The following is a 20,284-nucleotide window of genomic DNA, read 5'->3' on the forward strand; positions in this document are numbered from 1 at the left end:
GGAACACGGCCTTGGAATATAGACAGCGTGGGACTGGCTTACTTTGCTCCCTTATGAACAGTGCAACCCTGAAAGAGGCACTCATCTAAATTATAGGTTTATAAATGTGAAATACCCTTCCTTTGCTACCTGTAAGATTTACCTTCTGTGTAAGACTCCTGTGTCTGAGTTTGGTTGGTGGAGCTCCGTGGTGTGACAGAAGCATGTAGAAAGCACAAGTGAAATACTAGAGAATGTCTCTCTCTTCCTTTTAATATTTTTATGAATGTGAATGTTGAGATTGCATGTATGTCTGAACCATGTGTGAGCCTGATGTCCTTAGAGGTCAAAAGAGGATATGGAACCTTCTGAAACTGGAGTTCTAGGTAGTTGTGAACAACCATATGGAAGCTGGGAATTAAACCTGAGTCTTCTGGTACAACAGCCAGCCATCTCATAACCTGACCCATTCCCAGAAAGGAGCTTTGTCTAGTTTTTAGCACACTTCTGGAGAACTTCAGTAGATGAGAGGTTGCTTCAGTTCTCATCTGTCACTCTGCAGAGCAATTTTCAAGCACAGGTGCCACTCTGCTAGATGATTAATTTGGAATTTAGTCATTTCCTTTGGAATTTCTTGTTTCTTGATGAATTATCAGTTTATATTTTCAATCCACCCTTGTTTGAATTTCTTCTTAGTTTTTTTTTTTTTTTAATTTGTTGAGTTCTTTACATATTACATAGAATTCATCTGGTATTTTTTAAAATCTGGAAGTTTTTATAAATAAATATTACCCCAGACATGCCGTGGTTGCCCATGCCTTTAATCCCAGCACTAGGGAAACAGAGGCAGGTGTATCCCTGAGCTTCAGATCAGTCTGGTCTACAGAGAGTTCCAGGTTGGCCAGAAGAAGCTTCTGCTGCAGCATTTTCTCCTAACGTGGCCTTTAACAGGCAAAGTTTAGTTTATCAATATTTCCTTGTATGAATGACTCTTTACCAAGGCCTTGGTCAGAAGATTACTTTTCTTTACTTTTCTTTATTTTTTTTTTTATCTCGGTCTTAATGTTTTTATTGGTATCCTATTTTCTTGTTTTACAGGTAAGTCCATGATCTATTTTGGTTGAATTTCTATGTAAGTTTTGAAATAGTCAAAGTTTCTGTTAGATCTCTGACTCTCAGGTTTGAGTAACACTAGTTTTGTTGCAAAGAGCTGTCTCTGCTCCATTGAATGTCTGCTTTCAAGATCAATTCGGCATTTTAGGGCTGTGGGGCCCATTCCCAGGCTCTTCCTTTGTGTTTTGTGTTTGCCAATACTGGAACTGCATACTAAATCTCAATTTGGTAAGCAGATTCCCCCTGCCTTACTATTCATTTCCAGGTTGTTTTGCCTGTTTTAATTTCTTTGCATTCTTTTCCTAACTTTTGAATTATATTGAACCCACTTATCACTTATATACTGTCTGCCTCCTAAATGCTGGAATTAAAGACATGTGACACCACTTCTCAGGTTTTTTTCCCTTTATTATTATTATTTTTAACTTAATTCACTTTACATCCTGCCCACTGCCCCCTCCTGGTCACCCCCTCACACATTCCTTCACCGCGTTCTCCAATCCCTTCTCCTCTGACTAGGTAGGGTTCCTCCTGAATAGCCCCCTACCCTTACACATCAAGTCTCTAAAGGACTAGGCATATCCACTGCCTCTGAAACCAGACAATGCACCCCTTTTAGAACATACCCACATGCAGGCAACAGCTTTTGGGAACACCCACCCAAGTTGTTCAGGACCCACATGAAGTCCAGGCTGCATTTGTGCAGGGAGCCCAAGGTCTAACCTGTGTATGTCCTTTCATTGGTGGTTCAGTCTGTGAGAGCCTAAAGATCCAAGTTAGTTGCTTCTATTGGTCTTTTTATGGTGTTTCAGTCCCCACCTGGTCTCCCAATACTTCCTTCTAATTCTTACATAAGAGTCATCAAGTTCTGCCTTCTGTTTGGCTGTGGGTAACTACATCTGTCTGAGTCAGCTGCTCGGTGGAGCCTCTCACGGGACAGCCATGCTAGATTCCTTTCTGCAACCATAACAGAGCATCATTAATTGTAAGGGATTAGTGTTTGCCCATGGGATGCATCTCTAGTTGGGCCAGTTATTGGTTGGCCATTCTCTAAGTCTTTGATCCATCCCCTGTCCCTGCATTTCTTGAAGTCAGGATAGATTTGGGTCAAGTTTCATGGATGGGATGGGATGGTGTCTCTCTTGTTTCACCGAGGTTCCTGCCTTGTCTACAGGAGGTGGCCTCTTTGGGTACCATATCCACAGTGCTGTGAGTCACAGCTAAGGATGCTCCCATTGATATTGGTCACCTCCCTTATCCCAGGTCTGTCTCATCATGGAGTTGCCCACCATTAACCCTGTCAGTTGAAGATTTCCACTCATTCTCATGGCCATTTGGCCATCCCTCCTTTTCTTCCCGACACCTGGTCGTGAAATCCCCCATTCCCCTTCTCATCCCCTCTTCCTCCCACTTCCCTCCCTCCATCTTACTCTAATGACATTTTTATTCCCCTTCTATGTGAGTTTTGAGCATTCTCAATTTTGCCTTCCTTCTTGTTTAGCTTCTTTGAGTCTGTGGAATGTAGCATGAGCATCCTGTGTTTTATGGCTAATATCATTTATTAGTGAATACATACCAGGCATGTCCTTTTGGATTGGGTTACATCAGTCAGGATGATACTCTCTGCCCATTTGCCTGCAAAATTCATGATGTCTTTTTTTAATATAATTGGATAGTATTCCATTCTGTAGATGTACCAAGTCTTCTGTATCCATTCCTCAGCTGAGGGTCATCTAGGTTCTTTTAGCTTCTGACTATCATGAATAAAATTGAGCAAGTGTTTGTGGGATGGTGGAGAATCTTTTCGGTATATGCTCAGGAGTGGTATAGCTATGTCTTCAGTTAGAACAATTCCCATTTTTCAGAGAAACCTCCAAATGGAATTCCCACAAGCAATGGAGGAATGTTCCCATTGCTCACATCCCCACCAGCTGTGTTTTTATTGATGTGAAGGTCAAGTCCAGGTCTCACATAGGCAGAGCGTTGCTCTACCACATTACTGCTCCCTTAGCCTCTATGTATGGTTTAAAATAATTTTCCTGAATTATCGTAGACATATTTTAATGGTACTCCATACTCCTAGGAATTCCATTTCACTTTAAATGTCAGAGGGGATCTAGGAAGCATTCTCTGAGGTACAAAAGTGTCTAAATAGAATTGCTATTTCCCTTTTCCTCTTTTATTCTTAGGACTGGTTAGCCCCATTGTATTTCCAATTATGTAGGAGTACAAGTCTCCTGTAACCATAAAGTTGGGAAGTGACAGAGTCTGGATACCAACTCAGATCAAAACCATTTATTTTTTTACCTCCTGTCTCTAGGATTGTAGTATCTTTAACTGTGAATGAAAATGAATATGGCTGCTTTTCATAATCCAAGATGAAAATTGTCATAACGTAAGGAGTACCATGTGCAATCACATGTGCACTAAAACTCACTGATGACCAGTGACAGAGCACCCATACTTCTAACAGATGAGAAAGTTGTGTCCTGTAACTCATGAGCATTGAGAATATGATCAGTCCAAGTGGATTTCATTCACTTAGCTGACCACACATCATAGCTTTTGCACTGGGGAGAACCAGCTGCTGGAACTCATGAACTCATGACTTCTGGAGCTGTGCCCACTGCTGCTGACTGTCATTGTGAGAATGCCATGCAGCATATAACTAGTCAGAATACAGGCTATTATTTCTTCTGAGGTCATACAGTTTTTACATTATTATATGTTGCAGATTTTCTGTCTATTCATTTCTCAAAGAACAGTAGTAATCTCAAAAATCAGTAGTTTGATCTGGGGGACTATAGGAATAAATGCAATTTTTTTTAGGTGCAAACCTCAGGCATAATTCAGCTTACTCCAAAGATTGGACTTTGAAAACAATGTCAGCCCCATTTTACTTTTCATCTAAATTTGGGTTGAAATGTGTTAATTATCAGAGTAGGTGACTTTTGAGACAATAGACACCCTTCACATGTGGCCCGTTTAAGCACCCTTCAAAAAGAGATGGATTGCTGATTGGTGCTGTGGTTTCCTGCCTTTCACTCCTCTCCATTCTTATTTCAGTTTAATTCCTATCCTGTCTGTGGCTCCGTAGCTCTTATCAAATTTATTTTTATTTTAAATTCAATATATGTCAGTTCTATAAATTTGTTCCATATATTATGCTTCAAATGTGGCAGATGTATAATAGAGAGACTCCTCTGGTAGAATAGCAATGACTTTATTTTCTGTGATTCTTACCATTACTAAAGTGGCCTAGCAGGGTAAGCCAAGAGAGAATAAGGTGTAATTGCTTGACTAAAATGGTGGTCGCATCCTTCCAGGACGTCCTCTCAATACCAAAGAAGGAGGAGGACTTAAAGGAGGAACATTCTTTATTACGGAAATAGGGAAGAAAAAAAAATGAGACCCAAAAGTACCATGGGTGCATCATTGAAATCTGAGGTAAATATTACCTACTCTGGAACAGTCTGTGAAGATATTTAAAAGCCAGTACATCTACATGTGTTTCTCCTACAAGTTTCATCGAATAAATGGGCTTAGAAAGAGGAAGCTGCTAACACCATCTTATCAATTGTATTATAAAGACAGGGTAAAAATCTAGAAATAAGGGAAGATTTGTATACTGTGTTTTGTTTCAGTATTAATTTACTTTCCTCTGACAACAATTTATATTTATTTCTTCAGTAACACATAAAGAGCATCAGCTTTCAGTAATAAGACTTGATACTACTTATGCTCACTTGACAAACACCAGCGTGTGACTTACTGAATATATGCCTGTTATTCCATGCAAGTCCTTAGTTAGTAGTAAGCTAGTTAATTTATTGTTGTTATTATTATTATTATTATTATTATTATTATTATTATCATTATTATGATATTTCTATTATGAGAAAGGAAAGAAAATGTGTGGATTACATGACTTATCATAAACATTTCATTTTAAAAGTTTCTAATTTATCATCAAATATCTTGTCTTTTAATCTCTATGTTCATCTTATTTTTTAAATATTGAAGACTGGATTTCATTCCATTCCTGAATTTGCTTTTTTTTGCAAACCTTGGTAAATAAATTCTGAGCGTGTTTTAATGACCCTTGAAACTGATAATTCCTACTGCTTAGCTGACCTCTGAACAAATACATTTATACCTAGATAACAAATAATGTGTTAGACACTTAGAATTCAAATTCAGTGTTCTAATATTAATATTTAGACCAATATGATTCTGAAGAAAATTCTTATGACTTTCTCAGTACTTTATTGCTGTGAAGAGAAAATATCATCTCAGTTATTCTTATAAGGAAAACATTTAATTGGGGTTGGCTTACAGTTTCAGAAGTTTAATCCATTTTCATGGTGTGAAGCATGACAGAGTAAAGGCAGACTGATGCTGAGAAGGAGCTGAGAGTTCTACATCTTGATCCAGAGGGAACATAAGGAAACTGTACATTACACTGGGCCTGGCATGAACATTTTAGACCTAAAAGCCTGTCTCTTCCACCAAGGACACATATCTTAATAGTGCAACTCTCTTCGGACCCAGGTTTCAGTCTGTTGGGCCAAACCTATTCAAATAACCACAGTGATTATAATTTAAATCTGAAGATTGTTTCCTATCCAAACAGAGCCTTTCTGTTCTGTTCTCTTCTTTCTTTTCTTCCTCCTCCTCTCCCTCCTTTTTTCTTCTTCTTCCTCTTCCTCTATTTTCTTCTTTTTTTGATAGATCCAATTAGGATCACTTGCCTTTACCTCCTACTAACTGTCTAAAAGCCGATAAGAAAGTGATATGCTGGTGTATATTTATTTAATAAACCAGCTTTGGGGTGGGAGTACAGATTGGGAACACTGGGTTGTAGTGTTTCTTGATTTCCATGATATAAATTTTTCCATCAGACCCAGTTTTTGCCTCTGACTGTTGCATGTGGAGTTGAAAGAAGATGTGCAGTGGAGCAGCAATGCACAGTGATTCTGTCATGCAGATAGAATATATGCAACCTGGGAAGGGTAGAAAACAGCACAGTTTAACACCAGGAAGAAGTGATAAATTCTGAGTGTCTATTATTTTTACATATACCTAGCTGTAAGTTTATATGCCTTACCATTTAATAATGATTGTGTCAGCAAACAGTTATGTATCTTATGAGATAAGACATACTGACTCCAGTTGTTCTAGACCTGCAAGGTATCAGTTCTTTCTGACTGTGCAATTCTGGTGTCAGTAAATGTCTGAGCATTTATTTGACTAAAATAATGATCCTAAGGCCCAAGGAGGCATTCAGAAATCAAGGCCTATGTCTCTTCCAATGTTATTTCAAGTGGTTACAAACTATCTTGTGTGTTGTCTTATGTCTTATAAACCCTAGATATAAACAACAATTTTTTAAACATAACACACTTTCATACCTAAAACCTTTTCAAAAACGTCTTTAACCTTAAATGATCTCACTTTACCCTCCTAGCATTTGCAAAATTGTATATTTCTTTTTCTGGATGTATCACAAATGCTGCGAGCGAGCATTTCCTTCTGTGTTGAACTCCCATTCTCCTTGATGTTTTTGCAGCTCTTTGTACTTCATTTGAACACAGCTTCACTTATGTAGCAAACCTCTGTTACTCAGCAAATTATCAGTTACCTTTGGATCATTCCATACTCAACTCATTAATAACTTTAAAATGATCAGTAAATACTTGTTTAATAGGACAAATTGTGGAGAATGCATGAGACAGTATGAGAAACTGACAAAAATTTAAAACTTTTTGAGGTTAGATCATGTGCACCATTATTTTTCCTGGTAATTCAGAATCACCTTATTGGTTATCAATCCATATCTTGAAACTGGAGAACATCATGGGGACTCAGGAAGTTACCAGAGGAGGATTTCAGAGAGCAAATGGTACTCAAAACCAAAAAGTTTAAATTGTATAACTATGTTTACAAATTATTTTTATTCTGATTTGATGTGCTTTATTGTGTTCTCAGAATAAAGCCAAAAGTTTCCAGCATGAAGACAGATTAGCCTTTGTATGGGTGATGCCTCAGTTGGGGGAGGCGGTCAGGAAAGATATGGATCTCTCTAGCTTGAGGGAAGCTCAGCTTCATAAACATAAAGGGCAAGTAAGTGCCTCATCACAGCCTCTGTTGTATTCTCAGTGCTTTCTCTGGAGTCCTCTTTGCTCCTGAAGGGTAAGCACAGATGATCCAGTGTGTGAAGGAGGATCTAAAGTAAAACAACACCCCAGGTGCTCTTGGAGAGAAAGTGGTGCATGCTATTCCTCTGGTTTCTGCATTGTTTTTTTCCCAAATCTTTTACCCTAAGCTGTCACCTAGTTGTAGAAGTTTAAATTTCATGTTTAGACATCCAAAGAGTACATTGAAATGTTACAGACCCCTAGTAAACGTTTGTATAATTTTGTATACGGTTAGCTCAATGATTGTTGTGGCACATCAGAGAAGTCATATTTGTTATTAACCATTGTTCGACAATGATTATTTTAAGGATGTTTATTTTAACAGTTTGATTTCTTTATGGCATATGAAGAATCTACTTTTACTAAGGAACTGTAATCTTTTCTTTCCTTTTGCTCTTCTCCTCTCTTTCTCCAGAACGAGATCACTCTGACACCATGGTGTTATTTTACCTGTGGTCATATTTTGTATCATCAATTCCTGCTATACCCTCATCTGGGATCTCACGATGGACTGGGGTCTCTTTGATGAGAATGCAGGAGAAAACTCTTTCCTCTGAGAGGAAATTTTATACCCTCAAAAAACATGTATGGAATGTTCACACATATCTTAGATATATCTGTAGTTAGGTCATACAGCAGTAGTGACACAGGTCTAGTTAAATAAGATGATTACAAAACAATTATCCCAGATATGAATCTAATCCAGAAAACACCTTATCTTGTTTGTTTGCTGTGTAGTAGATGCAGTGGGACATTTGTTAGAAGTGAGTGTCAACCCAATCAGAGTGGGTGAACAAAATATATATGTTATGTATTGTATATAATATATTGTATATATAATATATTATTTTATGATTACAGGGATATGAGATGCTGAATTTTAAATTAAAAGAACAAGAATCCTTACACAGATGATTTAGTAACGTAAATGTGGTGATTAGATCTTGAAAACATTAAGCCATGAAATGGGAATCTAACTGTCTGGATTCAATCCCAGCTGTACAACAACTAGGCCATTCAGACAGCGAAGATTATCAAGGTAAAAGTGTTAGGCTTCATTAGCTCTTGATTATTTTATTGGCCTAAAGTTCTGCTGTGGATAGCATAGAGATTGAGTTAATTTTTAAGGATTTATATATTTATTTCATGTATATGACTACACTGTATCTGTCTTCAGACACACCAGAAGAGGGCATCAGATCCCATTACAGATGTTTGTGAGCCACCATGTGGTTGCCAGGATTTGAACGCAGGACCTTTTGAAGAGCAGTCAGTGTTTTTAACTGCTGAGCCATCTCTCTAAGCCTGAGTTAATGTTTTGACCTATATCAAAATGTCACCATTATGTCAGATTTGTGTTTTGATAAGTATGTGACTGTGGGGTGCTGGGTAGAGAAAGCTGCCTGTGAGGCCTCGAGCAGCATGCGTGAGCAGAATGCTGTGTGCATAGAGTGCCTCGGGTGAGCCCTTGCAGGGAAACAGTGATTCTCACATGAGAATTTAGGAAACATCACTGAGCATTGAACATATTTTTTATATTTCTCAACTAAAGGGGAACAAGGGGCAGGGCCAGGTGACAGCATGCAGGCACAAGCAGGCACAGGATGCAGATTTCAGTCCCTAGTACCGTTTTAAAGAAAGAAAGAAAGCAGGGTCAAGTAAAGCTCCTTCATGATCACATGTGGGCTTTTTATGACTGTTGTGGTGTTTGGTAAACACTTGGACACATTTGTTTCCTGTACTCACTGTGTAAGTTCAGTGTCCCTATATCAATGTTAGATTGTTTTCTGTCATACACTTATCATTTGTAGACTTCCATACAGTGATATTGGCAAATAGATTCTGTCAGTTTCTTTATTATTATATATTTTGTTTTTTTCTTTTTTCTTATTTTTTGGAGATGGGGACCGAACCCAGTGCCTTGCACTTGCTAGGCAAGCGCTCTACAGTTGAGCTAAATCCCTAACTCCTTATTGTTATATATTTTAATGCTCTAGAAAATAAAGTTATACTTTCTTGAAATCTAATTGTAAATTTATAAGAAAAAAGTGAAGAAGCCATTGTGCAGTCCAGTTTACCTTCATTCTGAAATCCTGCTACAGTGTCATACAAATCCTGCCTGCCTCCTCTCAAAGGGAGCCTAGGTTGGGTGTGTGTGTAATGAAACTGGGAAGGGGACCATGAAAGGGTTAAAAGAGCCCTTAAGGCAGGATGGGATGGGAGTGATCACCACATGTGACATGAAAATAGAAGAGGATCCACTGTGTGGCAAGAAGAGGAGTTAGGGCAAGGGGGAAGGAACGAATCTGAAGAATTCAGAATGAAGACTGTGGAGATGCCCTACAGAAACCTTTTGCTGATTTTTGCTGGCATATTTTTTTTTATTTAAAAGCTAATTGTCAGCTCATTGATAATGTTTAAAACTGACTAATCTGAACATTTACAATTATGGAGGCAAATGGGATGGATAATTACAAATGTTTGTCTCTAGGGAGTGGAATAAGAGATCAATACAAAGGGACTGATTGTAGGTTCTTGTTAACCTTCTAGTGGTGATGAATACACTTGTTTAAAATTAAAATAGGATTGGAGGAATGCCTCAGTACCTAAGGAAACCTGTTGATCTAGGAGAGGAACTTGCTCAGTTCCCAGTACCCCATAACAGCTCACAGACATCTGCAATTCCAATGCAAGAGACTCATTGTCTTTTCCTCGCATCTGAAGGGACTAGGTACACACAGCACAGCCTTGATATACACTTTAAAGTGCTCATTTTGCTTAGTAATAAGTAAATTGTGTGTTCTGAGATTTTTTGACAGTTGTGTATTTAATAATCTTGGATAAACTGCATTAGCAGAATACTATGATCACTGATGCTTCTCAAATCCAAGCCTCGATTTATTTTTTAGCATCAAAAATGAAAGGCAACAGTTATGTGTGGGATGAAGAAATTTCAGTATCCACATTGGGACTGACACTGACATATGGGAGAGAGAAGTGCTTCTAGTTTAGACTTCATCATCTCAATCTTTCAACTAGTACTACTCTGACTACCATGCATTGACCGTGACTCTTTATATTTCTGAGTCAATAAGGATGATTAGCAGGCAGTTCTCTTTTTTTATAACTTCTTTCATTTTCTCTTATTTTAACGAGTTTTTTGCTTCTTTAATTGGATATTTCTATATTTTCATTACAAATGTTATGTTTCCATTTTCTTGTCCATAAGATCTATAAGCAGTACCCATCCATTTCCTCTATAACCTCCCTTACTGCTCCTTGACATTCCCATGAACTGGAAGTTAAACCTAGTCATGAAACCAAAGGGCTTCTCCTTCCTTTGGTGACCAATAAGGCCATCCTCCACCACATAAACAGTTGGAGCACTAGGTCTGTCCATATACGTTCTTTAAATATTGGTTGAAACTGAAATTTTTGGTTCGTTGGCATTGTTGTGGTTATGGTGTTGAATGCCCCTTCAGCTCTTGTAATCCTTTTTCAAAATCTAACAACAAGAGGTTCTCAGTTCACTGGTTTGACAGGAGCTTTCACTTCTTTATTGATGTGCTCTAGCTGTGTCTCTCAGGAAACATCTATATCCTGTTCCTGGCATCATGCCTTTCTAAGATTCAACACTCTTATCTAGTTTTGGTGGCTGAATATATATATATATATATATGTATATGTATATATATATATATATATACATATATATATATATACACATATACATATATATATGTCATAATATAATAGATAATATTCATATATTTACATATATATTTTGGTGGCTCCTACACACATGAGATTAGGTATAATATTAACATTGATTCTTTGTAAGAAGCTCAATTATTTAGAATCCACAAATGACAATGCCAAATAGACTCCCTCCTTTTCTTATGAAATTAGTAATGTTGAGGTGTCCCTGGACCTCAAGCCATTCCTCTCCCTGCCCATCCAAATGAATCTCATGTTTTGTCTAAAGAAAGAAGCATGATAAAATATCCAAAACCCTCAAGTCTGTCACTGGTAAAACAGCATGGTATTTATTAGAGAACTGACGTCTAATAGGAATACAGAACTGCATTCTATTGTCCATGTTGTCCTTTGCTTTACTGATGTCTCGCAATTTTTTGACAAAATAAGGATTTGGGAGTTTATCATTTGAAGAAGGTACAGAGTATTTACATTGTTATATTCATTCTATAGCTGTTCCAACTTTGTTGCCATAATCATTGCAAAAAAATTGAAAAGTAAATCATAATTATTGAGTACACAATCAGGAATATTATAAAGTCCCCTATCAAGGAATGTACAATAAGAAAATGTAATACAATATTAATTCAATTAAAGGTCTTGAGGGAAAATACGTGCACTTGGGAAACAGAGAAAAACTAGGAAATTGAACTGTACGTCACAGGAATGGACCTGGGAATAAAATTATTATCCAGAAGAATCTCCTCCACTCCATGTTCCTATACATTTTCTACCCATACCAAGCCCCTATCTTTCTTCCATTCAGAGCATGTAACCAATACCAAAGAGAATTCTCTAGTTTTAGAGAAATGTAGTACATAAAGGTTTCTACTGTGTCACAGGAGACTCTCCTGTAAATTGCTCCCTCGAATCTGGTCAATGTAAATAAAGAAGTTCAGCAGGTAGGCCATTGCAATTCTCAGTGACATCATCATTAGGCCCTCCCTAAAAATCTCTTGTATACGGCAGAGACCTAGCTTCTTCTGTGACGTCACGAGTGTTGTCCTAATTTCAATTGAATCGCAGATATTCCTTCAGTACCTCTAGGGTTTACTAATTGACTCCTAATTCAGAGTAAACAGCCATCTGGGAGGGAGAACAAAGAGGAAGACGATATCAGAGCTGGGGAGAAGGAAGCTGCCCTTCTGTCTTTGTATAAAAAAAGGAAGAAATACATGGTCTATGGGAAAGCTCCGTGAGTCCTGCGTTAGAGTTGAGTGAATTCTCTGAAGAGATAGCCTTGATCTGACCCTTCCACATATGGGTATCAGGAGTTGGGAGCCTCTCAGAAGTATCTGTACTTCCCTTCTTGTTATGGATCCTGGACATCAGAGAGTTTATATCATTAATTTCTTACAAAATCCAAGAGTTAGGAAGGGCATAGTTGTTTACCTGAGAGCTCATGACTCATTATTTTTTTCACAGAAGAAAAAGTTTCTAAGGAAAAAGGGAAAGACAGGTATTGCGTCTTCAGCTCAGAGTAAACTCCTCCATGGTTTGGGTTCATTTAGTGCAGTTTGTGTCTGACCCTGTTATCTGGGATAAAGAAGTGATCCTAGTAGACACTTAATCATCTCCGTCTTTTCACTAGTATTGCTCTGACTTTTTAGATTTCTGAGTCAATAGGTGTGATTATTTTGTCATGCTCTTTTCTTTAATTTCTTTGATTTTTTTAATTTTTTACCATATTTCATTCCTTATTATTAATTGGATATTTCTATATTTATATTCAAATGGTATTTCCTTTCCCAATTTCCTGCCCATAAGATCCCTAACCAGGCTCCTGTTTTTGTTCTATTATGCCCATACTGGCCCTTTATGTTCCATTGAACTGTGAGTCTAACCCAGGGAGAACAAATGGGTTGTCCTTCATTGATGCTTAAGAATGAGGTAACCAGCCACAGTTCTGTCTGTGTACCTACATTGAATATGGTTTAGTACCAGAGAGCAATGACTCATTTGCATTGTTGTTCATATGCGGTTCAAGCCCCTTCACCTCTTTTAATACTTTCTCAAAATCTACCAACAAGAGGTCAATTTTACGTTCACTGGTTTGCCACTAGCACTCACTTATGCATTTGACGTGCATGTCTCTAAGGAAAGATCTATATCTGGTTCCTGGCAGAATGCACTTCTTAGCATCGTCAATCTTATCTATTTTTGGTGATACACACACACACACACACACACACACACACACACACACCCATTGATGGTTCCTGCAATGATGAAGTGAAGTGGAATTTAAACATGGATTCTGCGCAACTAGGTCAAGAATGTAGAATCCACAAATGAAAATGCCAAATAGACTCCCTCCTGTTTTAATGAACCTAGTGAAGTTCAGGGTTCCCTGGACTTCAGTCATTCCTCTCCCTGCCCATCCTCCTGTATCTTTTGTTTGGCCTGGAGAAAGAATCATGGTAAACCATCCAAAACCTCAAATCTGTCCCTGGGACACTGGAAGGTTGATAATCTAGTACTGATATCAGAAAAGGTCTAGAGAAAAAAGTCAATACTCCATGTGGTCCTTTGCTTTACTGATGTTTGAAAAATTTTGAAAAAAATAAGGATTTGGGAGTATATTATTTGAAGTAGGTCATACTCACTTTGTACCTGGTCCATTTTTTTGCCAAAGTCATTGCAAAAAATTGAATTGGAAAATAATTTTTGAGGACACATTCAGGAAAATATATAATGACCCCTCTCAAGGAATGTAGAAAAAAAATTTAAAATTGCATCAATTGAAGGTCTGTAGGGAAAATACTTGCCTTTGAAAAACAGAGAAAACCTAGGAAATTGAAGTGTATGTCACAAGAATGGATCTGGGAATATAATTTTTATCCAGAAGAGTCTACTACACTCCATGTTCCTAGACCTTTTCAAGCCAGCCAAGACCCTGAATAATTTTCTCCATTCAGAACGTGTAACCACTAACGAAGCAAACAGAAGACTCTAGCTTTAGAGAGATGGAGTACGTAAAGGTTTACACTGTGTCACAGGAGACACTCTTGGAAAAGGAACTCTTGAATCTGGTCAATGTAGGGAAAGCTGTTTAGCAGGTAGGCCATGACAGCTCTCAGTGACAATATCATTAAGCCTCCCTGAAAAATCTCTTGTATCCTGGAGAGCCCGAGCTTCTTCCTTGATGTCACAAGTGTTGTCCTGACTGCATCTGCCTCTCCGATATTCCTTCAGTACCTCTAGGGTTTACTAATTGGCTCTAAATCAGAGTAAACAGCCATTTGGGAGTGAGAAGAAAGAGGGTAAAGAGAATAGAGATGGGGAGATGGAAGCTGGCCTTCTGTATTTGTATAAAAAAGAAAGAAATACTTGGTCCATTTGAAAGCTCAGTGAGTCCTGGTTAGGGGTTTAGTGGGTTTGCTGAAGAGATAGCCTTTATCTGTGACTTCAACATATGGGAATCAGGAAATGAGGGCCTCTCAGTAGCATCTGGACTTCCTTGTTTGTTATGGTTCCTGGAAGTCAGAGAGTTTATATCATTTATTTCATTATTCCAAAAGCCAGGTGTTGAAAAGGGCCCAGTTGTTTTCTGAGAACTCATGTCTTCTATAATTTTTCCCAGAAGTGAAAGGTCCTAAGGAAGAAGGAAAAGACAAGTATTGTGTCCTCAGCTCAGAGTAAACTCCTCCTTGCTTTGGATTCCTATAGTGCAGTTTGTGGCTGACACTGATATCTGGGAGAGAGAAGTGCTTCTAGTTGAGATTTCATAATCAGTCTTTCCACTAGTATTACCTGACTACCATTCCCTGACAGTTACCTTTTAGATTTCTGAGATAATAGGTGTGGTTAGCTGGCAGTTAACTTTTCTTTTTTTCTCTCATTTTTTTTATTTTTTAGCAATATTTATTGCTTTTTCTAATTGGATATTTTTATATTTACATTTCAAATGTTATTTCCTTTCCCAGGTTCCTGTCCATGAGAATCATCTTAAACAGTCTAACTAACCTTCTTCTATAACCCCCGTTACTGCACCTTGACATTCCCTTGAACTGTGAGGCAAACCTTGGGAGGAGCAAGGGTTTCTCCTTCCATTGGGGCCCAACAAGGCGATCCTATTCTACCTATGGAGTTGGAGCCATAGGCCTGTCCAAACACAGTCTTTGAATATTGGTTTAGTACCAGAAAGCTCTGCTTAGTTGAATTGCTGTTCTTATGGGGTTGAAAGTCCATTCAGCTCTTGTAATCTTTTCAAAACATCTACAAACATGAGGTCCATTTTCAGTTCCCTGGTTTGCCACTAGCATTCACTTCTGTATTTGACATGCTCTAGCTGTGTCTCCCATGAAAGGTCTATGTCCAGTTCCTGGCAGCATGCTCTTCTTAGCTTCAACAATCCTATCTAGTTTTGGTGCCATCCATTATATATGTATGTATGTATATATATATATATATATATATATATATATATATATATATATGTATATATATATGTATATATATATGTATATATATACATATACATATATATATATATATGCTTTTGGTGGCTCCTGCTACTAAAAATTTTGATGGAATATTTACTTGGATTCTGTGTAACTAGGTCAAGAATATAGGATCCACAAAGGACAATGCCAAATAGACTCCCTCAATTTCTTATAACCTATGGAAGTTGAGGTTTCACTGGACCTCAAGCCATTCTTCTTGCTGACCATCACCCAGAAACTGATGTTTGTCCTGAAGAAAGAATCATGGTAAAGCATCCAAAAACCTCACATCTTTCCCTTGGAACACAGGAAGGTCGATATTAGAGAACTGATATCTAATAGAACTACAGGAACATATTCTATACTCCATGTTGTCCTTTGCTTAACTGATGTCTGCTACTTTATGGATAAAATGAGGATTTGGGAGTATATCATTTGAAAGAGGTACACAATATATGCACTGTTATATTCGCTCTATAGCTGGGCCCCATTTGTAGCCATATTCATTGCAAAAAATGGAATTGGAAAAATGAAATTTTTTAGTACGCATGCAGAAACATATAAAATGGTCCCCTGTGAATGAATGTACAATCCGAAAATGTAGCACAATATTCACTCAATTAAAGGTCTGTAGGGAAAATACTGGCACTTGGGAAAATGAGAACACTAGGGAATTGAACTTTATGTCATAGGATTGGACTTGTGAATAATATGAATCTTCAGAAGAATCTCTTTCTCTCCATGTTCCTAGATCTTTTCTACCCATGCCAAGCCCCTGACTAACTTTCTCCATTCAGAGCATGTAACCACTAATGAAGCAGAGAGAAATCTCTAGCTTTAGAGAGATGTAGTACATAAAGGTTTCCACTGTGTGACAGGAGACATCCTGGAAAGGGAACCCTTGAATCAGTTCAATGTAAGGAAATCTGTTCAGCAGGTAGGCCATGGCGGTTCTCAGTGACATCATCTTTAGGCCCTCCCTGAAAAGTCTCTTGTATCCTGGAGAGCCCTAGCTTCTTCTGTGATGTCACAAGTGTTGTTTGACAGCAACTCCCTCTCAGATATTCCTTCCGTATAACTATGGTTTACTAATTGGCCTCTAATTCAGAGTAAAGAGCCATTTGGGAGGGAGAACAAATAGGATGAAGAGATCAGAGATGGGGAGAAGGAAGCTGGACATCTTCTTGGCATAAAAGAAAAGAAGAAACAATGTGGTTCTTGGGAAACACCCTGGGGAGATGGCTTTAGTTCTTATGTTCTCTAGGTTCACCTAGCTCTTGGAGAAGTTGCTGAACATCCTAAAGAACTTTGGGCAAACAGTAAAGTTTCTAGATACCTCTTTTTAGATTTCAATTGCCCTGTGTTTCCCAGGAAGAGTGCTAGAGCCAGATTGATTTTTAGATGCTTTAGAAGACATGGGATTTTTCTGATATACTTTGGCTAATGGCACAATGTCTACATGATTTTTTTTTTCGATGTGGACTATCCCTCAGGCCTCTGGAAATATAAAAAAAGATTTTGTATTTTTGAAGTCTAATTTTCACAATGACAAATCACTTTGAGCATGGAGAACACTTTCTAGAGCCCTAGAGAGGGGTGAAGAAATTCCCTGAAACCCTAGAGCAGATGGTGAACATGCCTTTTCGATTGAAGGAGGAGTTACTTGAGCATCTTCGGACAATATGGAATGTCCAGCATGCCCTTGTAAAGATTGGCAACTTTCCACAATTCCTTAGGTTTTTTTTGGAAAAATCCACTTCCCTTTGGACAGATGGAGAAGGTCTGGGACTCACCTGAGGAGTAGTTGTAGCTTTTGGTGTCTCTTTGGCAGCAGAAGATGGCACAAGATACCTTTTAGCAGAAGGGGGAAGGTTGAAAATGTCTTCCTTAGAGGAGAAATTTCTCAAGACTCCATCAGAAGGATCAAATCTTAACCCTTGGTTTCTAGAAACTGGATGCCTGTGGTCCATTTTGGTAGAGGGAGAATGTCAACTATTTCTCCCCAGAGTGGACATGTGAAATAAATCTACTTGCATAGATGGGGATAGTTGTAAAGCATGCTGTTCAGATGGAGTAGATACAAAGACATCCTTCTCAGATGAGAAAGGTCTTAATGTACTGTGTATATGTGTAGAAATCCTGACTGTGATGTCAGAATCGGAAGTAGGTATTAGAGTTACCTCTGAAGATGTGACCTCTCCTAGAGCATCATGGACTTATGTGAAAGGTCTGGGAGCCTCATGAGCAGATAACGATGTTTCTAGACATCGTTGTGTAATTGTGGAAGTTCCAAGAAAAATTTCTTCTGTTGGAGAAGTGGAAACAGACTTTCATATAGAAGTGTCAGGTTCCCTAGCCTGCTTGATAGGCAAAACGGCTTCCAAGGCCCCTTCAGGAGATAAGGTAAAATCCAGAGCCTTTGAGGTATTTGGCAGATGTTCTGAGTCTGCTTGTGGGTATAAAGAAGGACTGGAAACCACTTGTGCATATTTGGAAGGGTGTGTAGCATCTTCTGTAGTTGGGGAAGATGGCTGATCTTGAGGAGATAAGGAAGTTCCTATAGCCTCCTGTGAAGTTTCCAGAGGTCATATGCATTCTTTTGCACAAATGGAATCCATGGAATCCCTTTCTTCAGATGTCGAGGATGCTACAGACACTTGTGTTTGCATATCATGTTCTACCACTCCTTTTTCAAATATGGACCCATAATTTTCTCTACAGATGGGATATGTCCAAGAATATCTTTTGTATATGTGTAACATCACAAGCTGTTTCTAAAGATGTGGCTGTTGGTAGAACGTCTTTAGTAGATGTTTCTCATCCCTCAGTCTCCTTATGAGATAGAGTACTACTCAGGGAATCCTGCTTAGTTTTTGGAAATTCTAGCATCTCTGATGTACATGTGGAAAATTTTGGAGCCTCTCTTTTTGGACAGAATGACCTAGAGTTCCCAGGGTAGGTAGGGAATGTTTTACCTTCTTTGCACATTGTACATATATGGAGTTTGCATGGCTCATTGACTGTCTGTTGTCATAAACTTGGCTCCTTTGGGCCTGAGGACAAGTCAGGGGGGGTCCTTTTCAGTGGTAGATGATATTTGAATAATTCTCTGTTGTATAGGGACATTGGACGCACTGGGGGAGATGGTGAGGGTAGTAGATCATATTTTTTATGTCCAGAAGGCACAAGAGTCCCTTGGGTGGACTCAGAAATTTCTACCACATCTTGCATGGGTGGGGAACTCTCAGGAACCCCTTCTGAAGCTGGCAATGGTCCTTGATCTAATGGTGTACATGCAGAAAGTTTTGACTCTGTTTGGGCTGTTTCGTGTGTTATGAGGTTCACTTGGGGTTTGGTGACTGTATGTTGTCCCCCATGGACCATAGGAGATGATTTAAGCCCATTTTTTAATAGTGGAGGACGTTGAAGGTCCCCTTGGTTTAAAGGGAAGTTCTGAAATTCCCTTTGTCAGCAGAATCAGGTTTCAAATTCACTTTACCCAAAGCAGATTGCATAAGGCACTTTGGTGTAGATGGAGGACATCTTTGACTGTCTTTATGAGTGGACATAACTCTTTGGCCAAGTTTGGCAGCTGGCGAAGGTATTAAAGACTCATGTGGACAGGAGTCAGGACTTAATCCATTTGTGGAATATGAGAAATCACTGAGATTACCTTTAAGAGAAGAAGTTTTGCAGCCCTATTTGATTGATGGGGCCTGTTGTACCTCCCATTGACCTGAGGGGTCTTGTCCAACACACTTTTGAGGAGAATTGGAAAGACTGGAGACCTGTAGGATAGGGAATGAAAATTTGAAACTCCTTTGGAAACTCTGTGGGACAGAGAGCTTATCACCCAGAAGAGTGTGCAGTACTGAGACCTCAGGGAAGGAGAGACTGCCAATTCTGCTCACCTGTGCACACAACCCTAGCCCAAGAGGAAACTGCAGAGTGCCTCCGGACACATGGATATAGGAGCAGTCAAGCTGCAGGAGCCCTGCAGTCCAAACTGCACCTGGATGTGCACAGGTCCAAACAGCATCCTGCACCCAAATCTCGTGTGGGGTGGGGAAGAATTAGACCATCAGAGTGGTAGAAACCCCTAAGAACTCTGCTCACATTCCTGACTCAAGGAAAAAAGAACACCTAGCTCCATCTGGGCCTCCTGTGCATAGAGACGTAGAAGCAGGAGGGGCAGGATATTTCTGACTGCTGCTCTCATGGAGAGCTGAAAGTCAGCCTGAGGAGTGACTTCAGGCCTGAGACCATAGGTGGGTCCAACTTTTCTGTTCTACATGACCTGACTGGTGGACTCAGGACATGCAAAGGCAGAACTCCTCTGGGACCAGTCACTTCCAGTTTCTAGCTAGCTCCTTAACCTCGCTGACCCCAGCCCTGAGCTCTCTGCTCCTAGACGCTGTAGGAGAGTGGGCAATACTGAGGCTAAAAGGCACAGAGACTGCCACTTCTGCCCACCATTACCCATATCTCTGGCCCAAGACAAAACTGCATAGTTCCTCTGGACCCAGGAATATAGGAGGATTAAAACTGCAGGAGCACCATGTTCCAAACTGTGCCTGGATCTGAACAGAACTGGTCAAATAGCTCCCTGCACAAAAATCCTGAGGGTGGGGAAACTAGACCTTCAGAGGAGCAGACACTCCTGGGAAACCAGAGGAGACTACTCTCTACCCAGATTCCTGACACAGGAGGAAAACACCTTGTACCTTCTGTGCATCCTCCGCCCAAAGAAGGACCTAGGAGAAGTATAGGAATTTCCTCCTGGTTCCCGCTCAC

Source organism: Rattus norvegicus, chromosome Y (assembly GCF_021556685.1).
Source record: "Rattus norvegicus strain SHRSP/BbbUtx chromosome Y, alternate assembly SHRSP_T2T, whole genome shotgun sequence".
In the NCBI taxonomy this organism is placed as follows: domain Eukaryota; kingdom Metazoa; phylum Chordata; class Mammalia; order Rodentia; family Muridae; genus Rattus; species Rattus norvegicus.